This window comes from Ixodes scapularis, unplaced genomic scaffold (assembly GCF_016920785.2).
Source record: "Ixodes scapularis isolate PalLabHiFi unplaced genomic scaffold, ASM1692078v2 PGA_scaffold1__304_contigs__length_218370807, whole genome shotgun sequence".
NCBI lineage: Eukaryota > Metazoa > Arthropoda > Arachnida > Ixodida > Ixodidae > Ixodes > Ixodes scapularis.
In genome coordinates this window covers 30,183,289-30,209,978 of record NW_024609846.1, presented here as the reverse complement: position 1 = coordinate 30,209,978, position 26,690 = coordinate 30,183,289, and positions in this window count along the sequence as shown.

Sequence of the window (26,690 nt, the reverse complement as noted above, 5' to 3'; positions counted from 1 at the left end):
ATGAACCAGCGTAAAATAAATTTCTGGCAGGTTCAAGGTTTGTTTTCTCAGCTATAAACCTTTTTTCATTGTCTAATCTGGTGAGAACGTAAACACACACGAAAAATACGACGTTTACACTTCTCTGTAATGCCGAATTAGAGCGCAGCTCTTGAGGAGGAGGAGGAGGAAAGGGTACGGAGGGGAGGGTATGTCCCTGCTCCCCCTCCGTACACTCCGATCCTCCTCTCCTGCTCGCTTCTCGTTTAGCGAGAGATTTTCGCTAAATTTCTCGCTAAATTAAACAAAAATCTTCCCGCTATATTTAGCGGGAAATTTAGCCAAACTTTTCCTGTTAAGTTTAACGGGGAAACTGAACTGGTGTTGAGGTCACGTGACGTCAATTTACCCGCTAAATTTAGCAAAAAAATTCTGCTAAGTTTAGCGTGACGTCACATGACGCACACATGACGTCACGAAGGCAAAATTTTCCTGCTAGATATGTCAGGAAAATTTCTCGCTATATTTGGCAGGAAATTTTGACGTCACGTGTGACTTGACAACCTGTGACGTCACAACGTGTGACGTCACATGATAACGTCACGTGTGACGTCATCATGGGAAACGTCCCATAATGCAACGCGCGGTCACGACGACACCGACGCCGACGCCGTTCGACCCGGAAACCAGCGCCTAAGAGCTGCGCTCTAAAAAAACTATCGTGAATCAATAACGCAAAAACGACACGAAGGAAGTGTTCGAAAGTGCACACCAGCAGCGTTGGTTTATTCGCGCGGCAGCAATAGCCTTGGGCGTATCTAACAAGGTGGGTAATAAAGAGCAATATGATTGAAATCGTGATTTTAAATCATACTTTACGTTCTGATTTAAATCAGGCTAATTTTAATATGATGACCTAAATGAAATGTTTTCCGAAAAAAAAAATTAAGAAATTATTGTTATTACCGCTTGCCCACCATTTGAAGCTTCCTATGCGCATTCCACTTGTGCTAATATTAAAATACATCGTTCAGCAAAAAAAAACAAACAAAAAAAGATTAATATAAGGCTGAACGCGGACAAAAAGATCAGTGCCATTTTTTTAGTAAATAAGAGCGTTGAGCTTACGTGAGTTATGGCGAATTCCACTGGTCTTGTTGGAGCGCGCCGGGATTTGTAGACCAAATACGAGATGGAGCACGCGATCCGAAGGGAGTCGCTCCGCCTCCGGATCTCCGTTGGAACATGACCGCCCCTCCGGGATCAACGGATTCATTCACACCATTCACCTTTTCTGGTATCCCCTTCCCGCGGTCCCGGATTTCAAAGCATATGTTCTCGCAATCGGGGTGCTGACAACACGCGTTCGACGCACGAGCGAAGTTAATCATGATGGGAAAGATGCGTGTCGATAAGCCATGTGCATCAGCGTAGCTCGTGTAGCCCGCTTGCCTCTTCATGGGAATACCCGTGAACGTTGCCCAAGTACGTCTCGATTTTCGGCCTCTTCTGCGGAGGTCCGAAAAGGCAGCCGGATTTATTTGGGACAAAATACAAGCAATCCTCGTCGTCGCTGCTACTTCAGTCGCTGCCGCTGGAGAAGTTGCTCGAGCAACTTGACGACGAACTGTCATCAAGCAACAGCAGCAGTAAAACGGGCGCCACTTCGCGGGCGGCCATTACGAATTCTTCGGAGGCGAGATGCGAGATGCCCGGCGAGAAAGGAAGTCATGCGCGCCAAGGGCCGACTAGGCTGGCTTCGGGTCGAATCCGCCGAAATCGGCGGAGCGACTTTTGTCGGATCCGGATCGAGATCTGGAGTGGAAGCTGGTCCAAGATGACGCGTGGAACACGTCCGTCTCGATCCCGATCGCCCAGTTAAATAGGCGCGCTCCAGAAATGTCGATCCCGGCGGACTCCAAAATGACCAACGAGGCGTGGAACACGTCCGTCTCGATCCCGATCGCCCAGTTAAATAGGCGCGCTCCAGAAATGTCGATCCCGGCGGACTCCAAAATGACCAGTGGAATTCGCAATTAATTAGCCAGGTACGTAAGTTCCTTTTGCAACGAAATCAAAACGCAAAGAAAAAGAAAGAAATGAAAACTCTGGAAAGTACTCCTATTGCAATAAAGTCGGAACCAGAAAGAAAACTGGAATGAAGTCTTTAACTAACTAAAACAATAAATTTGTTTTTCTAGTATGGCAAGGATTGTAGGAATAAAAAGAAAAGTTACCAATTAAACTGCATCTTAACTACATTTGCAGTCATTCTTTCTCCCGCATTGCTATCAGTGATATGAGAAATTTATCAATCAGTCTGTCGGGTTAAAATGCATATCTAGTGGTAAAGAAGCGGTATTTTTGCAAGTGGCTTAAATAAAATTTATATAATTTAGATCATATAAATTTTAATTTTTTGATTAAGAAAAAGCACGATTGTTTCCCGCCCTGGTGCTACACTTTAAAGGCGTGCAAAAGATTTCGACAAATCTAAAGTACAAGTGCTTCATAAAAGTCAGTTATGATCCAAGCATCAACATTTTTCCGAGAAGCAAAAAACACTCGTTTTGGGCTCATGTACCGTGATGCGTAGAGAATAATTTACACTTTCTGTGAAACAAATGTAACCGACGAACAAGACTAATAGGGCTGAAGGGAGATGGCCTGCAGATTCTTTAACTGAATAAGTCGGTAGAGTGAGAAGCATTTGGCAAACAGCTCGACGAGGGCTAAAGGTGATCGGCACTGCCTGGTGAGAAAAACATTGTAGGGCAAAAACAGCACCTGTTCTGTGTCGATCCAATGCACGGGGTGCAAAAAGTGGACTAACGAAAATTACCTAATGGCCCACGGAGTATATACTTCAAATATTACAAATACGAGGGCGAAATATTTTTTTTAATGGTGCCTTTTTTCTTTTTGCTTTACTAACTGGGTCATTCCGCCCCGGGGGTAGGAGAAAAAGAAGACATTGTTACTTTATATTCATACAAAACTTGAAAGTATAAAACAGAGAGGACGAGGACGGGAACAGGACATCTTTCATGTCCTGTTCCCGTCCTCTATTACTTTATGTTATCAATTTTTATATTTAATTGCTCTAACTAGAGTCTAGTCAATTTTATTGACACAACGCCAAAACGCCAAAAAAGGTTTTCATAAGATGTTTTTAATATTGACCCCGTAAGTGGTGACGTCACAACATGGCGTCTGGGTCCAAACAAACCGTTGCTAGGGACGTTGCTATGGACTAATGCACGGAGACTCCACATGAGGCTAGATTTTTGCTTACAAGTAAATAATTTTTTGTAAACAACCTAACTTCTTGATATCTAATTATGAAGATGTTCTTGTCGTCTCAGTGTTGTATTGCAACAATGAAAGCCATTTCTGAAGTATTACACTCTGCTTTGCTTTGGTAGCAGACGACACGATAGATTTGCTGGCCTCTGTTGCAGCGGGCGTCTTCATTGAATTGCGTCGGTAAACGAGCGACAAAAACAAGTGCATAGCCGTGACCGTAGAGGCCTCCGCAATGTGCTTTTGTTTTTTGCCTGTGAAGAACCCAGCTTAGTTCAGAGGGGAGAAAGTGCCGTAAAATCAAACCACATCAGGCAGATCATTTACAACGACAACCTGAAGTGTATTACCGGTGTAGTGCAGGCCAGCATGAGAAACAAATCGTACGCCATCGAGGTAAGTCATTTATTCTTATTATTATTATTATTGAGGTTGTCAGGTTATTAAAGAATTGCATGTCTACCGCAAATTCGCAGTACTTTGCTTTTTTTTTTTTTTTGTATACATCAAATTCTGTGGATCTGCTCTTTCGATGAACATCTCCATCGAACCCGCGATGAGAGAACAATCTGTAATAAACTCACCTTATGTTTTTTATCCAGTTCATTCGCGTTTTGGGGTTTTGCGAAAATCTGAAGAAACGGCAGGAATCTTTCTCCACGCGATGGTTACATCCAGGTACGAAGCACCCTCCCATAGCGCGAGTCCGCCAACAAAAATTTGGGATCTCTACCGATCGCCTGAAGCGCTTTTCTCAAGGGTGCAATGCGATCTTTTAGCAGACGATCATCTTGATCGACGCCCGGACTTTTGATAAACCATATTTTGCATTGCACCCCACTATGAAATCTTATAAGTGTCTGAAACTGATCATATTTCAAACAAATGCAATATCAGAATATCGTCTTCATTCACACGATTCAGACGCCGGCGCCGGATTCGCCGGCAGGCGTGTGGCAGACAGCATACTACTTGCATTCGCCGTCTGTTGCAGGCATCTTGAGGACCGGAAGTTGCAGTCGTACATATTTTAGAAACAAGCGATTACCGGCACACTTCTGTCGAAACATATATGACATTCAAGCTTTCTATAGGAAGTATTCACTGGACGCCATATTTGTGGGTGCTGTTTAGAGCGCATGCTCAGAACGAGCTCACATTAATGGGTTGCTAAGACCGGGTTTCTGGATGGTGCGGAATGCACGTTTCCAAAGCACTGTGGAAGCTCACCGTCAGAACGCGCTCTGCATTCGCGCACACATCTATGGCCGCCAGTGAATACTCCCTATACCTGGGATTTTTAGAAGTTTAAATCCTGCTCCTGATTTTTGAACGGTCGGGTTTTCGTAGCGAAACCTAGGCGCATGTATTTGTCCATAACAACGACCCTAGCAACGTTTTGTTTGGACCCATGACGTCACACTTACGGAGTCAATTAGCAATAGAAAAAAAAAAGTAATCGATTTGCAATTTTTTTGTTTAATTTTGCCTCGCCTTAGTCTCCATTAGAGGCACTAAACTTACTTCTCGTGAAGGCGGGCCTCGAGAGATCGTTTTTCGTGAATTTCAGAACTGCTGCCCACCGACCACGAGGGAGTGATGACCGACGAGGACGCCGTGACTCGCGAAGGGGTCACGGCCCCAGAGGTCGGGCTGGGCCCAGCCGCCAATCCTAGCAACGCGACGCGCTCGGGTTACGGCGAGCGCACGGAGTCACTCGCCACGTGAGCGGCGTTCCCGTCTTCATAGATCAATTATGGTGTGCCCGAAAGCGGATTTGGAAAGATTGAGAGACGTTTACAAATCTCTGTAACGCGGAACTAGACGCACCTCTTGAGGTTCTTGCGATATGCCGTGACGGGAGGGTATGCAGGACAAAAAGGGGAGGATGCAGAGGAGAAGGAGAGGAAAGTACGAAGGAGGAGGGGAGGGTATGCAGAAAGGAGGACGGGAGGGCACGAAGGAGGATAGGAGGGTATGGAGAAGGAGGGGAGGGTACGGAGGAGGAGGGGGTATGAAAAAAGGAGGATGGGAGGGTATAGAGAAGGAGGAAGAGGAGGAGGGCACGGAGAACCCTCTCCTTCTCCTCCCTCCTCGCCCTGGGCAAACTCCGTCACGGCCGGAGTTCGCCCAGGGCGCTTGATGGTATAAGGCCGGCCCTGAGTGCAGTGAAGGCAGCTAGCTTTAAGTCTACCCACTAATCATTCCGAGCAGAGCTCGTCGTTTTTAGGTCCCCTCGTGGTCTCGCCTCCTCCTCTCCCTCACTTTCTCGGCACATTGGTGACGAATTTAATTGGGGATCAATTAATCTGAATTAGAAGCTTTGGCTAGGTGGTGCAAGCCACCGCCCGATTTAAAGGGTTCAGCCGTATCCATCCATCCATCCATCGTCGCATGAGAGTTCAAGGCACTCGGTCGTACTTTGTGAACTTGGCTTCAATCTTCTCGGCAGACTTCACGAAGACAGTGTGGCCAAAGCGAAGAAGGTGATGCTGCTGTCCGTGGCCTACGCGGCCAACATTGGCGGTTCGGGAACACTGATCGGGACCACCGGGAACCTCGTGCTGGCCCGGATCATCGAACGGCAAGTGTCGCCACGGGGGACCTGGCTGCTTTTCACACGTTTTCACCTCAAGAAAAAAAAAAAAAAAAGCTTTACGTCAAAGTATTAAAAACGCAAAGAAGACAGGGACAAAGAAAATATACGAACCACACGAACCGGCTCTTGTTTGGGTGCTTCATTGGTGCCTGTCTTTTAATTTTTTTTAATACCGGTGTGATTTAAACCTGATGGCTGAATACAAAGTTATAATTAAGCTTTACGAGCAGTGTATACAATGCGCAAAGGAGTTCCTATAAGATTTGATTGTCGACCAAAAAAAAAAATCTGTTCTGCGTTTGAAACACGTTTCGATAAAGAAAGCCTTGCGGTTTTTAGTGTGCATGCAATTACTTTAATTCACCAGATAGAGGAGAAAATTAGTAATGCTTCACTAGGATCGAAACGTCTTTTAGAATGTTCTCGAGTTGAAAGCGAGTAAGAATGCTAAGTTCAAAATTGCTCTGACTATAATATAAAGCTTTTTTTTCAAAACCAATGTATGACTCAAACTCTTGTGGTGATATCAATGCAGCGTGCTGAAAGGGGCACACACTAGTAGCTTCTAAGAAAAACTGCAATCACAAAAAAAAAAGAAAAAAAAAACGAAGGAGAAGGTATGTGCGCTCTGTTTGATGATTGTTTGTTCATTTTCGGGGCGACGCGAAAAGGGGACTCTGGGAGAAGTGTGGGATTCCGTCGACGGGGCAAGTCACTACGACATGTACACATCTGTTTCGCGAGCTCGGAGCTTTTTTGATAGTATTCCTATCTTGTGTGGTTGTACATGACGTGATACAGTTCACAAGAGTCAGGGTTTTTACTTAAAAACTTCTAGCTGCAAGTGTAAACAATATTTGCGCATACCTATTCCCCTTTTCCCTTTCGATGATGATAGATCTGTTAGGGCAACTAAGAAACAAAAAACGCAAGTGTTCGTAACATTCTTTTAAAACTGTAAATCCTGAATTTCATAAATATAGAACATTGCGCGCACTAAAGAATAGCTTCAGTTTACTTCTAAGGTGATTTTTAATATAGTTATATGTACTCAATCTAATTTAAAGGAAGCAAGTCAAGAAAAACCCTTTGAAAGCAGCCAAGAGCGGTGCAGTGACGGGAAGGGGATTCAGTGATTTGATATAACGCTTTAATTAGTTAGGGTGCTGTCGCTCTTTTTCGTACAGGATTGATTTTGTTTTTTCTTGAACTGCGTTCGACCGTAATGATTGTGGGATCTCATCAAGCAGGTAGGAGGGCATATATAATTTATACTACTATAAGATGCTTTAATTGAACGCTTAATATTTTGGAAGCAATTCTGCGGGAAAAGTATAGCGGAATAAAATCTGAGGCACACCTCCGTCAAACTGCTGAAAAACGGGAGAGACGATAGGTCTGGAATTCACTAACTTTTGAAAGTTGCCCGTAATTGTCCATGTTATGTTCTTTTGCGCTCATCACGTCTCAAACGTCTGGGCTACACATCTTTGCAACGTTCGAATAAAAATACGTAAAGCTCGGGTGTCACTAGAGGTGAAATCGGTATACCACGCGATCCCAGTGTTAGAAGAGCCAAAGGAACAAGCAAAAATCGCCTTTCTTACTCGGTTTATCGGAGGTCCCTTGGCCATGTACCGTAATAAGCTTGACTGCCCCTGCTAAGCCCCGCGAAAGCCCCACTCCCCAACCTCCCTTCTGTTGTGTTGCGCAGCGCCGACCGATCGCATCCTACGGGGGGCCAGACACTTGCTTGTGACTGGTGTACTTGGTAACAGTACTTGGACATTTGGGATACCGCGTGCTTTTCCTGCTTAAACCGTCATCAGCCCTGCCGATCCCCAGGACAATTCGGGTTCCGTGTGCTCATCCTGCTTGTTTATCATTGGTTCCTGCCACCGTGTTTTGGCCGTGGCTCCAATCCGTTGCCGCCAAGTCGACAGTGGCGAAGCATTTTTCCTCTTTATTTCGTAAGTTTTTCTTCTATCAGCTCTTCTCTCTCTCTCCCCCCTCCCACCCTCCCCAATCGAACGACCATCGTCTAGCCACTGGCTTGATTCCCACATTAATATTTTCCCCTTTCACGAGACTTTTCTTTGTCCTTTTCCCTCTCTCTCACTCTAAGCGAAGGGACGTGTTACGGAATCATGACGTGACAGAGTGAAATTGATCGTCTTGTTTGTACGTACATACGGCGCCCAACGCGGGGACCGCGAATCCATGAGATCAAAGTTGGATTTTATTCCCTTACCTCCTTCGCTCCTCGCAAATTCTCCTCCGTCAATTCAAGCCCTTCGCTATCCTGTGCCCCCTCCATAGTCACCTCCCGTAAAATCCCGCAAGGGCGTCCTCCCCCGGGAGATCGTTCATCCAGTTTTTCTGACTAAATATCTGTAGCAGAAATATTTTGAGACTTCGGCTACCCCCGATTCCCGTCGGATATCACGCAAAGTCCAACGAGAATCACATCAGCCGCGCGATCTGCGGTACCGGTATGTGTGACAATTAAAAAAATGCGCACCTGGTTCCCGCGTTTTTTTTTTTTTTTTTTTTTTTTTTGTTTACGATCAGCGTGCGCTATGTCAGTTCCCCCTACACGCGAGGTTGTAGCGTGCTTCCGCGTTTTTTGTTTGTGACCTGCGCGCGCAATATCGGTTCCCGTGGAACGTACGTTTGTAGCTGGTTTCCACGTGTTTATTGCACCGTGAGACACGAATCTGCTGCATCCGTAGTCTGCGGTATCCTTTCCCGTCATACAGCAGTTCGTAGCGAATTCGCGAGTGTTTATTGTGTTGTAAAACACGAATTTACCGTGTCCGCGATCTGCGATATCAGATTCTGTGTAACGTTGTATATGGAGAGTGCCTTTGTGTATATTGCCGCGCGCAGGGTCACGGACTTGTAGAAAGTTCTCGTTTATTCTTGCTGCGGACATAACTATCGTTTATCCCTGCTTTTGTTGTTCTAGAAAGTGCTTGTTCATTGTCGCCCCGAGCGCGCTACGCTCGAACCTTCTCCGCCGAATCTTCGAGATAGTGACTCACTCTAGATAAGAGGCCGCCCGCAACCTTGTCGAGTCAGTTTTCGCCCCAGCGCACGACTCTGCTGTCTCGCCGACTTCGACGCTCGCGACGCTTTGCTATTATTTTCTATTCCCTTTTGTTTTGGCACAAGTTCGCCATATTAAACGTTTATTTCTTCCTGATTATTTATTGTTATTCTGGTCACCACCCGTGACAATATCCTTAATTGTTTTATAAAGTTTTGCAGTCTCATCCCCTAAGATAGATAGCCCACCTCACGTTTTTCGCTATTTATCTCCATTTTGGGTGGGTCCCCAAAATGGAGATTTTGGGGACCCACCCAAAATGGGTTTTTACGCTAGTCTTATTACTCTGGGGGATGGGGAGCATGCAAAATTACAAAATCAACAAGGGACTTGATACACCGGTCTCCCCGTACTAATATGCATATCTCATTATTTTTTTTCCACGATGTATCTGCGGCTGACCCTCGTGTTTCTTTATTCCCCATTCTCTTCTCTTAAAGAAATAACGAAGACGATTTCTCCTCAAACGAATGTTCCGCATTTTTCCAGAAGAAAATAGTATTTAATAAAACAAGACCGCCCTCAACCTATGCCGTTTCACCCTGTACTGAACGGTTTTTGGGGACACTTTGGTTGAGAGCAACGGAATCCGGTCGAGCCCACAGAGTACACGACGCGGTACCGCGTGATACGCCACCAAACATCACAATATGTTTGCGGACGTTGGTCAATTTTTTTTTTACCTCTTGAATATCCTCAAGTTGCCTCGGAAAAACGCGTAAAAATAGGTTATACCTCTTTGACGGCGAACAAGAAAAGGGAGTTTGTCATTCTAGTAAGACTAGACCGATTAAACCTCCAATTTCAGGAATTCTGTTTCTTTTTTCCAGACGTTTTCCGGAGAGCAAGGACATCAATTTCAGCTCCTGGATGCTGTGCAACGTGCCGCCCATGCTGACTTGCGTCCTGCTCGGCTGGGCCTACATCCAGTGGCTCCTGCGATCCGTCACGTCGCATGGTTTGGGTCTGACCACGGGGTGATTCACATTTCACGTTCGCACGATAACCTAGCTTACAGTATATCATAAATCGATATTAGTTTAGCTTGATCGTGTCCCCAACTAGTGTGCTTAACATCCTCTAGAACATGTTCACCGTTCACAAAAATGAAGAGTCCAGCAGAACCTTGGTTGCCACCTCGGCAAGTGAAAGAAGTACTTGCCAAGCGTATCAACGTCCATCGAAAGGAAGACGGCGAAATCGTTTCTGTGGACCGGTGTGTACCGCCTATGTATTGGACTGTTCGACGAGCGCAGGGCTACAGAGGCAACTAGCTAAGGTCGACCCACTAATCGTTTCAATTCAACGACGTAGAGGGGCTTAGAGCGATAAACAGGGGTTCCGGCTCGTACACTCTAAAGAAAGCCCATGTGTCGGCTTTCCCGCACAACACTCGGAGAGCCAATTACCGCAACTTAAGGAGGCAACTCAGCGAATGACGACGCCGAAACATATGTTTAGACCAAAAAACGCAGTCTGAGTTGTGACATTAGGCAATGCAAGCGTGACGTTTTGCATTTCTTAATGTCACAACTCAGACTGCGTATTTTGGTCTAAACATATGTTTTGGCATCGTCATTTGTTGAGCTGCCTTTGTAAGTTGCGGTAATTGGCTCTCCGAGTGTTGTGAGGGAAAGCAGACGCACGGGCTTTTTTTAGAGTGTACATGGAAGTGACCCTCCCCCCTCAAGGTGAAAATGTGACTACTCGTCACGCGACCTAACCCAATACGTGTCGTCACATTAAAGATGGCAGCGCCCAGGCAGTGTTTGGCCCTAGCTGGGCCGGAGAATTGGCCGGATCTTGTCGGATGCGTTGTTCTGAGCGAGTTTATTTCAGATGCGAGAGCCGTCATATGTAGCCGATTGAAAGTGACTGCGGAATTCAGCGTGGCCTTTTACGTACGTATAACGGTGAAGTACGGACAAACGGTGCGCATTTCGCTGGCTATCTACGGGTATGTTGCCCCGAAAGATACACTAGCGGTTCTGCGTTGCTCGGACCTAGGATTGACTCAAATATTGCTAGGATAAATTTTACCGCGACGTTTTTGTGCTCTCGTTGACCATCGGAATCTTTGAAGTCTTCAGGGAAACGTGTGCGATGTTTTTGGATACACAGTTTAGCTACGAAAATTGCGAAAGTCGTGCTTGGCAGTGTGCAGTCGTGGTGCCACTTCGTTCAAATGACCCAAGGCTCATTGTGGTGCAACGAACAGCTGCCTTGAAGCTCGTAGTTCCCGTGCTGTGCTAGATGGTGCTGTCTAGCTTTCTAAATTTTTCTGGCGTAGACGTGCGCTTTCGTAGAGCAAAAGTGTTGCAGGTGGTGTGCCGCACGTTTCGTTGACACAAACGTTTCATCGACATTCGTTATGCGAATTGCATGCTGTGGGGTCATTTAATCGCGCGGTTAACACGCACTGGGGTGCGTGTTAACCATCCCGGCCAACCCGTTCACACCGCTTCGCGGCGACAGTCTACGGCGGCTCATTACCAGAAAAGTGGTCCCACATCCATGTCAGATCAGTTCGTCCACAGCAGTCGCCAAAACACGGAAGGAGAAAACTTATTCGGACAGAATGCCACTTGAAGGGGTACTCCGCCGATTTCATCATGGTCCCCGATTTGCTTGAAATTTTGCTAAACTCGCCAAACAACATCGCCAAAATAGTATCCCAAATATTGGGTCAAAATAATTTTTTTTTCACTAAGTTATTGAATTTACAATTTTGGTCCTCACCGTGTTTTTCAAACTGAAAGTCTCTACTGGCAACAGCGAAAAAGTGACGTCAGTGGAAGTGAAGGGGTTCACTCTTTGGACTGTAGAATTTGTTCCTAACTTATTCGAAGCAGTTTCATGGTGTCAAATGAATGCTTTGGAAGCTCACTCCAGGACCCGCGCTTCAGCACGGAACAAATGATTGGCGTATTCTATTTTTTAGACTGCTTGCCCGACTGGCAAGCTGACCTTCCAATGACGTCACGGCACTAAAAAGGGCGGGTATATTTGAATGTTGGTTTTTGCATCATTTTCATTTTCCGATTTCGCAATAACTATTATGAATTTCACGATACTAAATAGCATACCAGAAAGGGTAAAGGCCGGGGAGTCAGAAAATATAGTTAGTTGAGGTAGCTCAAAAATCGGCGGAGTACCCCTTTAAGCAATGCAGCTTGTTTACTGGTCAGGATAAACTTTCTTCAGTCAGTTTTGTTACATTGTCACAGATGCTTGGTCCAGTCCTTTCTTTCATCGATCTTCACTATTCTGGAAAGTTCCGGGCCATGCTCGACTGTCATCATCTGTTCTGGTGGAGGTGCTGGGTACTCTGCCTTATGCAATTGACTCTTACACCCCCTAGGAGCCGTGGACCAAGTCCAATCAAGAGCCCAGCAGAAAAACCGCGAGACGAGCGAGTTCCATAAGACCGAAACCCGCAAATAAACCACGAAGAACCTAAAATCCGAGCCAGTCGCAGCTACCAGGGAGATTGGGGATTCCCGCCAACTCGACGGGAATCCCCAACGCCGAAGTACTCCTGACGTCAGGAAGAACCAGCTTAAATCCGCACTGAGCAACGTACACCGAGGAAGACGGAGGTGAGGCGAACGGCCGACCGACGAACACTCTGTTACCACTGTGGTGAGGCCGACCAGGTCCACTGGAGGTGCCGGTACTGATAAATGGGCATGCGAGGGTTCGTGCCGAACGACCCTCGACCATGTCTTGGGTAGCGACCGCAGGACATTCAGTAGTATCTTCGGCGGCCTCGGTCCCAGGTACTGACACTAAACCGAAGCTCGCGATCCCCATCATCTCGACGGGAGTTAACCACGACAGGTGCTTCTACATTAAGCACCACAAACGAGGTGAGAGACAATGCAATGAAAGTTGATTTGGGGTGGGTCGTCGTCCAACGGCAATCATAATTTGCCGACATCAATTATTTGTGTGCACTCCACGAAGCACATGATTCCCAACTTTGAGGGAGAATACCGCTGAGGGACTTAAACAACTAGAATGGCTCGTCGTTCTCTAAAACTGAACATCAAGCATCACCCGACTTCACTTTACCACAAAAGACTTATAACAGGTTGTAGTGGTCACGCCACGCAGAAGAAATTGGCGTTGCTGAATGGAAGTAAAGTGGCTTGGATAGCAAAAGAAACATTGTCACCAGCCCTCAGGTCGACGGTACACAAAGGCATAGCCACGTAAGCAATGCATGTCTAAACCTGCTACATTGATGCAGAAAACTACCAGGAAAATTTGCGGATTACAAGCCAGTCCTTCAGCTTCAGCGCATGATGTGTCAATCGCGGCACAGGACGTACGATCACAAGACGGCGACATCAGTCAAATTCGCCATTCCACCAAACTGAAGACCGACTTGCCAGGAGCTGGGGCGTCAACCGACGAGGAGCACAGGCACTATGACTGAACGCCTGACACGAGTCTGTCACAGAAAGAACGTGCCATGCCATGAATATACTAACCAAGTACGCATCGTATTCACACTTCAGCCTTTATGCCTTCAGAGTCAACACACCACGAATCATGTTAACTGCATGCAGTGGAGTTTTTGAGGACACTCGCACCTCCGACCCCCCAATATGATTAAATGGGATAGACCAGGCTGGGGGCAGGCTTATTGCATGGGGCTGCACTCCTTCCATCCCTCCTGAACATGTGGCGCGCCCGACAACAAACCCCGGTGACGTGAAATGTCATTTATTAATTTATTAACTCCAAGGACTCTTGTAGGTATTGCAGAGAGTCTATTTGAAACTACACACGCACGATAATAAAACCGGGAACGCGACAGAACAGCACACGACAAAACAGCACGCGACAAAACAGCACGGTCAAAACAGCACGCGTCAAAGGAGCACAGCGTCAAAACAGCACGGCTACGAAACAGCACGCGTCAAAATAGCACGCGACAAAACGGCACGCGTCAAAATAGCACGCGACAGAACAGCACTGTGTCGAAACGGCACAGCGACAGAAGAGCACGTGCCAAAACAGCACGGCGTCAAAACAGCACAACGACGAAACAGCACGCATGTAAAAAGGCTGTTATAGGTAGCGTTTTATGAAAACAAAAGAGAACGTAAAGAAAACGGGTTGGACATTCCATGGCATTATTTAACAGCTAGTGGAGAAACAATAAAAAAATATGTACGCTTGCGGCGACGGGATCGCACTCAAGTCAGTGTCCCGAGTGCAGCTGCTGTGTGATTACTAAAAACAAATAAAGTTAGCAGTAATTACTACTACTTAACTACGCTAATCTCTGAATAGACTGGGTAGTTAGAGTTGGCTGCGTTGTCTGGTTCTTTTTTAGGTATCAGAGAAAGAGGAAAAGTTATTCGGAAAAATATATCTATAAGTTCAAGTTATGAACTGCCTGGTTTGTGGCGGTCCGGTGAGGTTCCGTAGTACTCGTTGTTTCGTAATTACCACCTAAGCGTATACGTCCCCTCCCCCACCCCCCCCCCCCCCCCCTCCAAAAAAAGAAAAAAGCGGGAGATGCGCCGGTTACAGATGCATTGATAGAACCTGTAAGATAAGGTGACTTTAATGTGCAGCGTATTCAATGTGCATGCACCATGGGCACCGATTCTGCGGGGTTCATTCGCCGTAGATAAAATCTCCTGGAAACACGCGGCTAGGGCTTGGAGGCGAGAAGTTGTACGTTTTGAGTTAAATTCACAGATTATTGCCGACGAAGGCCTTGATCGAGTGGAAACCGGTGAAGCAGTAACATGCCGTAGCGTCAATGCTGTGGCCTTACACTGCAGCATGGGCTGAACGCAACGTTGCCGCATACGCCTTCTGTTTTTTTTTTTTTTTGACAACTAACGACAGCACATTGCCGTGCGATTGAATTATTTATTGTAGACGATATCACCAGCAAACTTGCGCGTCAAAATGAGCAAAACTGCTCGAAAAAATTGCGATGGCTTAGCTCGGCTATGCCAGGATATACGTAGTGTGAGCTTATGCGTACAAAATGAGAGGCGCTATCAAGCGGCTCCGGTGCAGCGTCAGACTTGGCTACTGCGCAACGGAGACGCAACGCAGTGGCGCCAGTGTGTCTGCCGCGGCTATGACGTCACTCCTCTGGAATGCGCAGACCCACGAGGCGGGCGCGGCGGCGGCGGCTCCGGCGCGCCAGCTGTGTGCCGTGTGACGTCACTGCTCCTCGCGCATGCGCAGCACGGAGCACGGCTCATTATGCGAACCACGCGAAACTGCTGAACCTCGGCCTGTGTAGCTCACGCCACAAAAAGCCAGAATACGGACCAGCGGGGGCTTCGGTACTTCCCAGGGAATTGTCATACGCGCATCGAGTATACTCCCCACTCCGAACTTGCTTCCAAAAGAACAGATTCGAAACATTGGCCGTCGAAGAGTTGGCTTTCGACGAATTGGCCTAGAACCTCAATTCCTTTACTGTGCCTTATTTGAGAAATGCATTTTTTAAACTTCAAACGCTATATTTAGGGTTCAGCGTTTTCGGGTTAAACCGAATATAACCGGTAAAAGTACGTCGAATTCATTTTTCCACAATCGGTCTTAACTGAAAAAGTTCAGTATTTTCGAGGGCGTTTGGAGTGGTGTGTGTGCGTGGCAGGGGGGGGGGGGGGGGGGGAGTGTGACTCGGAACTACGGTTTCGAGTTTTCGGATAAATTCGGAAAACACCCGCCGGTAAAATTTTCGTCTATTCCGATTTATCTAATAAGCTCTGAATTTCGATGTGCCAATCTCCGCCCCCCCCCCCCCCCTCCCCGTCCACACACAAACACACAAATATATTTTACAATTAATAATTTAATCAGCGCGTAGAGTAAATGTCCCGGGAAAATGCCGCCATACATATCTTTTGAATTTCGGTCAAGACAACAGGTCATTGTACTATCGGGTCAAGACAAAAGTCACTGCTTATGTTTCCGGTTTGGGCCATACTTTTTGTGCCTGAGAGGAAGGAGAGGTTGTGTTTTTGTAACCGCGAAAGCTATGGACCATAGAAATTACATAAAGTGAAAATAGGACCAGTTGAAACTTCTCTATTACATGCTTTTCCACTCTATATCTTGCGGCCGCGCCGTAGGTTGACGGAATAGCATGGAATAAATACAGGCTTCCCAGCGACTACCTCCAGTAGGTCATTGATTTTAAGGTATTGACGCTTATCGAAATAACACTTGTGTGCCACTTTTGTTCTAGGACAAATTAGTATTGCCAGTAGTAATGGCATCAACGCCAAATCCAACTGAGGAAAATATCAATTGATACAATCGCGTTTTTTTTTTCCCAGAATATGTTTACATTCGGATATTATTTGTTTATTATTAATAAAAAACACTGCGAATTTGAGCTCCAAATTTCGGAGAATTCGGAATCAAACAAAAATAAACTCCGATAAACTTCGAATTTTCGGCGAAAAATAAACTCAGAAAAACACCCTCCGCACTTGACTGAAAAAGCTCCGAAAACACGGAACCTTACTCATTACTGACCATATGACCACTACCTTTCGCAGTTTTCACTGCGACGTCAGTTCAACTTTCAACATAAGCTCCGGGGGCGCAGGGGTCTTCAGGACGAAATCTGGGTTTTTCACCTGATAGAGATTTGTGCCTAATTTTTTGTTAAAAGAAGAGAGTTTAATCGTGAAATCAAACAACGGAAATCAAGAGCGCCCGTAAATGCCGCGCATTGTATAACACCCCTAGCTTCCGTCTACTAGAGGAGGGCATAAATACGAGTGTTTTATTGTCGTTTCTGCCGTCGGCGCGAATTTATCACCTCTCGCAGTCGGGAAAATGGGGGAAAACGCACCGAGTACAATGCTTGCTAATTTCTTCATTTTGATATTTGCCTCTCCGACCGAAGTAGTACTGAAGCTCATGCTCGTCCTGTGTACAAATACGAGCACACGACGATGTCAGACACAATAAGGCCCCAGTGCATTTTATAGAACAGGTCGCGACGGCTGCCAAAGACGGCAAAAAATAAGAAGACCAGTACCTGGTACTGAATATACATTTTACACAAACGCTTTTAGTTATTGCACTTTCGTTAGTATACTGGTTTTTGTCAATAAACCTAATATAACTAAGAAGTTCTTGAGTCTACAAATATGCACCGACATAAACCGAAAACATTTGTTTGGAATAAAAACCGAAAAAAAGTGCGCGGAATTTCAAATAATACAAACCTAAAACGCTGAATATTGTCAATGTCATGTTTTTGACGCTGTGCTGTTTTGGCACGTGCTCTTCTGTCGCTGTGCCGTTTTGACTCTGTGCTGTTTTGTCGCGTGCTATTTCGACGCGTGCTGTTTTGTCGCCGTGCTGTTTTGACGCTGTGCTGTTTTGACGCGTGCTGTTTTGACCGTGCTGTTTTGTCGCGTGCTGTTATGTCGTGTGCTGTTCTGTCATGGTGCCAATAAAACCATAGCGCACTAACATTAATGAGCACAAAACATGCATAGCTACTGAAAACAAATATTACACTCATACGAAATAATTATTTTTGTAACTTGTCAATTACAGGGACGAACGCATCTTTGAGCATCTAGCTTAATAATATCTGTTAATTTTAGATGTAGGCATTGTTTTATAGCAGGACATTTCATATACATATGACAATATAGCCTAATTGCGAAACTTTGTCAAGCAACATTGACTGTAATCATTTGTTTTCGTCGTAAAGCAAGTAAAGTGATTCACAGTGATTGCTGAGATAACATTCTTGTGGAATGCATGCCCAGTGTGCATGCCCATAGTATGAAGGCCTCGGGTAATTAGCGCACTATAGTCCGTTGCAATTCAAAAAGGTAGGGCGAGGGAAAGGAAGGCCCGGGAGGAGGAAGCAGACGCAACGCTAGAGAGACAAGGACGTTTCCTTTTCTCTTCTTCAGCGTTCTGTCTGCTTCCTGCTCCCTGGCCTTCGTTTCCCTCGCTCTATTTTCTTGAGCTGCAACGGACTATAGGTACTACAGTTTCACCAGATTTCAGCAAGAGACGAAAGCTACAGCTCCAGTGAGCCAATATGCACGTTGGAGCCAATATGCACGTGAGAACGTGTAGTCAAAGTGTTCACCTTCTGCGGGGAGTTGTCACATACCTTCACTATGGTTCTTCGGTTGGCTCGAGGGGGCTCTAGCACTCGCTCTTTACCAAGTTATGATGAAACAAACTGTAGGCAGCACACACGTTTGAAAATATTATATTGAAGATTCTGAAAGGAATGGTAGCGAGCATTTTGCAACTATACTTCGTCTCACCTTAGCATGAAGTAGTGCTAGCGGCGCGTGCTAAAAGCGCGAGCTAGTTGCTTTGAATGAAGCCTCGGCGGCGACACGAGCGCTCGTACTGCCAGGGTCTTTTGTCAAGGCAGTCAAGGCTATCCACTCGCGCTTGCACAGCCTTTGCAGTTAGTCTGTGTTAAAGTGAGACAAAGTATAGACTGCTTTTTCGGGGAAGGGACAAACACAAATACGAGTTATTTTGTCCGGGTAAATATATAAAGTATTTTTACCCTATGCCCTCCACATGACATATAGCTTTCGCTTTTATTCTCAGCATTAAAACGTTCAAACAAAGCTAGGCGCATACGAAAACTTTATGCTAAAAGTTCTATCTATCCTCAAACACATCCGGGAATTCGAGCACCGCTACGACAATACGACTGATGCTGTCTCACAGGTGCTAATATCCAAAGCGATCTTGCACGAAATGCGTATAAAGACTCATTCCTTTAGATCTTTACGTTATACCTGCGTCGGAGAGCACAAAGAAGTCCGAAATCGTCGGCCAGCAGCGGAACATCACGACCAGCGCATGCCGAACAAACTCGCGTCCACCAGCTCTGGGCTCTGCCATCTTACCGGTGACGTCACGGCTTTTGTCAGGTCACGTGACGAGTACTCACTTTTGCGTACAACATGGCGGCAACCCGGAGGGGGGCAAGAGCTCGGTGTTCTGACGTCCCCTCGCGGTCTCGTGTCCTCCTCTCTCTCAGCCTCTCGGCACATAGGTTCCCTTTGAATCCGCTGATGACTTGCACAATCTAGTAAGTACTCTTACGGTTTAGTACAATACTAATAGTTGGTTGTAAAGTTGGAAAAATACTTAAGTGGTGGAAACTGCCCGTCCACCGCCCAGGCAACAGAAACCGGGGGGATTGGCAGAGGAAAAATCACTACGATATACGAAACTCGCACAACGTATAGCGACAACCAAACAAAAGTTGAACTTGGTTTAACTTGGAAACGAGAAAGGTAGTGAGCAGGACGTTTCAGCTGTTCATCATTCATTTCGTGGATCAATCGCTGGATGAGCTTTATTGATTAAAGTGATTGGCATTCTACGGGATCTGCAGGCAAAGAGACAAGGAGCCATTTTGAAGGGAGTAATAACGCGTCTGAATTGAAGAACGCGAACCCCGCTTAAATTAGAACAGGTTGGCGGCTTGATCAGCATTGTACACAGACTTCGCTGTTTCGAGTTTTTGTTTTAGGTCGTCTTATGTGACGGCAGAAACTGTGATTGTTAATATATTATGTTTTGATGCAGGAAAGAAACCATGGAGATCGAGAAATTCAACAAACTCAAAGTTGATACAGAGATTAAACGAAAATACAAGGACCTAAATAGACTCAGGTTCGTAATAGTTTAAATACTTCCTTTTGAATTTATTTATAAGTGTAATAATGCCACACAATGTGGCAACAGGTAGAGCGAATAGATTTGTTGCACAAAGCACAGCGCCCCTCGGCGCCGAACTGGAATGCCGGAAACGCTGGGTAAGACCAGTTTTACCAGATGGCAGAGGCGATATTTGAAGCCACAGAGAGCCAGGGCAGGCGTGCGCTGGGTCGGGGCAGGCGAGTCCACTGTGCAGCCAACCAGTGGACAGGAATTTTATTAATGAGAAAGCATTAACTGAAGCAAAGCACAATGATGGTGGAAACCTGAAGGTTTTATTCGGGAAGAGCGGCACGTATTGTCGACGCCGGTAAGAATCCAGTCACCAAAGGGGGCGCAAGATATGCGCTCCTGAGCTCGTCAGTCTGACGCCGGGAGCGCGTGGTGGGGATCCGAGTACACAACCTTTAACTGTCCCATTGAGCGAACCGACGTCATCAGCTCTGAACCCCAGTGCCAAAAGGCACCTAAATTCCCCCGAAGTGAAGCCGATTGGCGATGGATAAGCTCCCATTGGCTGGCGCGCGTCATCAACGAACGAGGCTCCCATTGGCTGTCGTGCGGCGTAGTTCCAAAAACCGCCAAAAGATAAGCCCTCTCCATGGCGGCGCAGCGCACGCAGTGGCCCGGCCGCCGTTAAGAATGAGTGTGGCGGTAGAGAGCTCTAGGCAAACTCCGGAGAGGTTGTACGGCCGAGCACAGCGCGGCGCGGCCACTTCACGAGAACGCGCGCTCGACCGTCGGCCGCTACCTCGGCAGCAGCGAAACGTGGCTGTCCACGCCACTACGCCGCAGACGAACTAAGGGAGCGGAAGAACACCATTCATGCTTTCGCATTCACAACTCATACGAAGTGCTTAGGTGTCCTCGGACTTTTTTTTATTTTATTTTAATATTTTACCTTATCAGCCGCAGATCAGGACGCCTAAAATTGCCCTTGAAGACAAGAAAGGAACCTCCCACGGCTAGCCAATACCACACTATCTCCTACAAGATTAAATGCCTACATATGAGAAAAGAACGTGAAATCGGAGGAGAACCAGAACACGAAAAACTTGTTCCCCATTTTGCTTATGTACCACGCGCGGGTATTTACCGTGCAGAAACGGCAAATATGCTTTTCGGTAATCCACAATTGAAATTCACGGAAAAAGTTTTTTTTTACTAAGTTTTAGAGAATATTGTATGTTAATTGTTTACATGTTCCAATTACCGGACGATTTCTAGTTAGTTTTTTACGTGTGTTCCAGCCTTCATTTTGTTATATTTGCACAAATAACGCTAGTTCGTAAATGCTATCTTTGACTCGGTGTCGCTGTTGAGCACGCGATCATTTCAGGCTTCCGCCATGATCCTTACAAACCCTGTCGAACATGTCGTTCGCATCTCACGATAAACAGCCAGGATCAAACGCCTTGTCATTCATGGAGGCAAACGGTGCTGTGACGTCACGGTTAGAAACTAAGAAGGCACTGCTTAACATTCTGCCTATAGGAAGTATTCACTGGTGGCCATAGCTGTGTGCGCGACTGCTGAGCGCATGCTGGCGGCGAGCTTCCACAGTTCTTTTGCAACGTGAATTCCGCACCATCAAGATTGCCGGTCTTAGCAGCCTATTAACGTGAGCTCGTTCCGAGCATGCGCTCTAAACATCGCCCTCAAATATGGCGTACAGTGACGCCATATTTGAGCCCCTATACCTCGTTTCAGCTTAATTCCAGACGCAGCAAATGCTGCAAGCGCGAGCATGTGGCCCTGAACAGTGCTTGCACTGCACAGCGCGCGTGCTTGACAGGGACGCTGAAAGCCCGCGGCTCGCGCTTATAGCATCTGCTGCGTCTGGACATAAGCAGAAGCTAAGTATAATGAGATGGATAGTCCGACTTACCATAGCCTCCTCTATACTAAAAACCCCTGGCAGATCGCCACGAGACGCGGCCGCCGAAATTGAAAAGGTAGAGCGGAAGACAAATGGTTGAGAGGAGAGGTGGAGGACAGTCAGGTGACGGGCGCCCCGCTGCGGCGAGACGCCGAAACACACTTGTACCGAGCGATGGAATGTCAGCTCGTGCTCCTCGCGTTCCTCGCGCTACCGCTTCTTTTCTCGCCGGGTTTAAAAACCATGTTTCTGGTCGTTGCCGCTGCAAAAGCTGTGCCCTGAATACCAGGTTTTCCTAAAGCCCCTTCATTTTTCAAAAGTAGCGCAAGGTGCGTCGATGCACGAGGCACGTGCAACGTGTAGCCCTTGGGAACATCATAGCGGCATAGCGCAGCAATAAGCTAGATTTTAGACGCCATGAATTTCCCAGAAGTGGCGCAAGGCATTTGCCTCGAGCATTTCGACAACAATGAATGGCGCCACTTTTAACAGGATAGAGGGGCTTTAGGTTCCCCTAAAGCCCCTCTATCCTGGGAAAAGTGGCGCCATTCATTGTTGTAGAAATGCTCGAGGCAAATGCCTTGCGCCACTTCTGGGAAATTCATGGCGTCTAAAATCTAGCTCATTAGGGAGTGTTAAAATAACGTACGCAATTTTAGTGCACGCTAGCGCTAAATTTAGCGCTTGTATTAGCGCACGCGACGTAGGGGAGTTTTAGAATAGCGTTTCTCCGCCGCGACGCAAAAGCCCAAGCATCTCGCGCTTGCGACGCCACCAAGATACAGTCAAATTTTTATTTCAGACACGAAATGATGTAACTTTAAAAGAAAACGAGTTTTTTGGTCCAGAGTAGCATTTTAATTTGTTTAAACATGAGAACACGACGCAAGCGGTTGACCGGTCGTGTCCGCTTGCGTCGCCTCGGCAAGAGAGGTCTCGTGTACTGACCTTCGCACATCGTTCCTTCGCCGTGAAATGTTCGCGCGTCGCAAGCATCAAGTTGCCGGTGATCGCTGCCAAACCGAGTACAATGTCGTCCCGTATTGAAAATTGCAGTCGCGAGGATGCCGCCGACGTCGCACTCACGACGCCGCCAAAGTAGGAGCCAAAGCAGCCGCCGACATAATCCTGGAAGCCGCCATTTTTTTTAACTGTGCTCGTCTTGGCTTTAGCCAACTTCTCATCACGAATCCTCCTTGGAGAAGCGCAAAAACTCTTTGCGTACGCACGCTATTTCCGAGAAATAGCGCGCGCTAAAATTGCGCACGCAAAGCGCAAAACCTGGTTTGCGTTCTGAACATGCGCAGTGGCGACGACGCTATTCTTTGCGTACGCAAAGCTTTAGCGTGCGCTATTCTAAAACTCCCTATTGCTGCGCTATGCCGCTATGATGTTCCCAAGGGCTACACGTTGCACGTGCCTCGTGCATCGACGGACCTTGCGCTACTTTTGAAACGTGAAGGGGCTTTCGGTACCCCAAGAAGAAGCTCTGTTCCACCAGATCCTCGCGCTCCGAATCTGCGACCGGGCACTCTATGGCTCCATCGTCAAACTGCCAGGCTTTGTGAGTATAGAGAGGCTATGGACTTACCCAAGTACCGCCACTTTTCGATAGCGACGCGGGCGCTCCTATTGAATGCCATCGATGCATCGCCGTTTCTGACTCGTGGGGCAAGCATCCCACACCCCAAATGTGCGTTTTCAATGCGGAACGCAAGTTCGTCTGCTTCTTGGCAGGGTAACGTGAGAAGGCCAAGCTCTGATTGGCTCCGACTGAAAGGGTATTCGGTAGACCTCGAGGCAGCTGTAACATTAAGGTCTACGTACTATCTTTTTTATCAAAGCCAATGAGAGCTCGGCACGTTCTGACGTCGCTGCAACCCCTGCACAAGGAGTGGACGAACCCGCTCTCCACTGGTCCGCATGCTGTAATCGACGCGCCTCCAGCGATTGGCGGGACTTTTTTCGACGCTCGGCCATTTTCTGTTTAATGACGTACATTCCATAGTGCAGTACCTTGGCGATCCGTGTATACTCAATGCAATTTATCCAACGCTTTAATCTCGTAACGGATGGCCGAACCAGTCAGAGACGCGACGCTGCACATTTCAGAGTTACACGTACGATCGATAACGACGCGACCGTTTCTCCATCCTTCAGCTTCCAAGAAACGGTTGTGCTGATCGTCTTCTTCGTCATTGCGATCATCTGGACCTACACGGAAATCGCTCATCCTTTGCAATCCGCGAGCGATCTACCTTCAACGAGGTGAGGGCTGATGCGGATGGCCATTGACTGCGCCACGACGACACTGACGGACCTCTGCTCTAATTGGAGATCTGACGTCGGGCCCCTACTCGCACGCACGCGTGTTTCTCGTAATTTATTATTTTTGCGAGTAATTAACTGATTAGTTATAACTCCCACAAAGTAACCATGCAAGCTGCATGCGCACAGGTTGAAAGGTCCGAGAGCAAATGCCTTCCCTCAGGAATGGCGGCGTGGACCCAAGAAAGAGGAGCGAAAGCCTAGGGCCGTAGAGATAAGGAAACTGTTTGGAGAGAGTGAATTCCGGCTGGTTTATACATTTGCGTTTGAGTGTGACATGCAACATATTCCTTTTATTGTTTTTTTTTTCGGCGGGGGGGGGGGGGGGGGTGGGGGAGGAGGCGAGAGCGGGGGGGGGGGGGTCCTAAGAAGAAAATAAAAATAAAGCCTACAAATCTCTGTAATGCGAAATTAGAGCGCAGCTCTTGAGGAGGCTACGGAGGGGAGGGTATGGCCCTCCTTTTCCACCGTACCCTCCCTTCTCTCCTCCTCCTCCTCATCTCCTAATCCTCCTCCCTTCTCATCCTGCGTACCCTCCAATCCTCCTCCACCACACCCTCCCCTCCTCCTCCATACCCTCGTCTTCTCCCACAGCTTCGCCCTCTAAATTTAGCTGGAAAATTGACGCTACGTGACCTCAACCCAAATCCAGTTTCCCCGCTAAATTTAGCGGGGAAAATGACGTCACACGACTTCGTGTCACGTCAGCCATGAGCGAATTCAGTGCCTCCACTAGGTTTATCGGGAAAATTGACATCACTAGAGTCCACACCAATTCAATTTCCCGCCAAATTTAGCGGGGCGATTACGCCGAAGGCGACGGAGACGCCGCGAAACACAGAAACGGGCGCCTAAAGGCCCGTTCACAGTCTTGCGACCGAGTGCGACCGAGTACCACTGAGAGAGACGAGTTCTCTTAAAACTTGCTAAATGTTTTTAAAATGAGGGAACAAACTGGCATTGTGGCGCCATCTATGCGGTGACCCTGGAACTGCATTTCACAAGAGCGAAGGTTTTGCGGCATTTCCGAGGTCAAATGTGCGTAATACCCATAGAAAGGCTCGTTTATAACATTGACAAAAGTTTTTCGAGCCAAGAAAAAAAGGATAATGCGCGAGAAATAAAAAAAAAAAAAAATATGCCGGACCGCCGAGTTTACACTGCTTGCCAATAGATGGCACCAGTTTGTTTTCTGGTTTAAGAAGTTGTAAGGAACCTAGGTTTAAGAGGCCGCAAGAGTGTGAACGGGCCTTAAGAGCGACGTTCTCAAAAAAGGAGCTGAGGGAAAAAGCTGCATAATAGCTTGACCGGTCCTCAGCCCCCCACGGGTACACAGCAGTTGCGAAAAACACACGCAAGAAATTAAATACTGCAAATACATAGCAAACAATAAAGTAAAGGAATGAAAAAAAAATTAGACGTTTAAAAATCTCTGTAATGCGAAATTAGAGCGCAGTTCATGAAAAGAAGGAGGTGAAGTTATTGATCGGAAGGGTATACTCCTTTTCCGCAGTACCTTCCCCTCCTCCTTTCCTCCTCCTCCTCGTATCCTCCCATACTCCTCCTCCACATCCTCCCCTCCTCCCAGTTTCCCCGCTAAATTTAACTGGAAAACTGACGCCACATTACCTCAACACCAATTCACTTTCCCCGCTAAGTTTAGCGGGGAAAATGACCTCACGTGGACTTTATGTCACATCTTCCGTGAACAAATTCAGTTTCTCCGCGAGATTTAGCGGGAAAATTGACGTCACGTGTCCTCAACACGTATTCGATTTCCCAATAATTTAGCGGGGGAAAATGACGTCACGACTTCGTGTTAGTCACCCCTGAACAAATTCAGTTTCTTCGCGAGATTTAGCGGGAAAATTGACGTCACGTGACTTCAACACCAATTCGATTTCCTGCTAAATTTAGCGGAGAGAATGACGTCACATGACTTCGTGTCACGTCATGAACAAATTCAGTTTCTGCGCGAGATTTTGCGGGAAAATTGACGTCACGTGAGCTCAATACCTATTCAATTTCGCGCTCAATTTAGCGGAGAAAATGACGTCACATGAACTCGTGTCACGTCACCCACGTCGGTTATTCGCAACATATTCGTCCCATAGAGTTCAGCCTTAAGAGCTGCGTTGTAAAAAGCCTACCGAATAATCAACAACGATATAAAATGTTTGTTTTGATAAAAAATGAAAGACGTTTACAAATCCCTAACGTGAAATTAGAGCGCAGCTCTTGGGGAGGAGAAGGGGACGGTGCGGAGGGGAGGGTATGCCCCTTCTGCTCCCCCTCCGTACCCTCTTCCCCTCCGCTCCTCGTCCTCCTCCCCTCCTTTTCTCCTCCTTACCCTCCTCTCCTCCTTCTCTCCCCTCCTTTTCTCCTCCTTACCCTCCTCTCCTCCTTCTCTCCTCCTCCTCTCTTCTCGTCCTCCTCTCCTCCTCCCTTCCTTCTCTTTACCTCCTTTCCCTAATCTCCCCTCGTCTTCCTCCTCCGTACCCTCCACTCCTCCTCCTTCATACCCTCCTCTCCCCCCACACTTTCCCCGCTAAATTTAGCTGAAAAATTGACGCCACGTGACCTCAAGACCAATTCGATTCCCCTCTAAATTTAAGGGGAAACTGAATTGGTGTTGAGGTCATGTGACGTCAGTTTTACTGCTAAATTTAGCGCGGAAACTTAATGCGCAGTGTTGCATATGGGACGTCACAGACCTACACACCGATAGACCTATTGCTGAATTACCGAAGCATCAAGGAGAATGCTGGGAA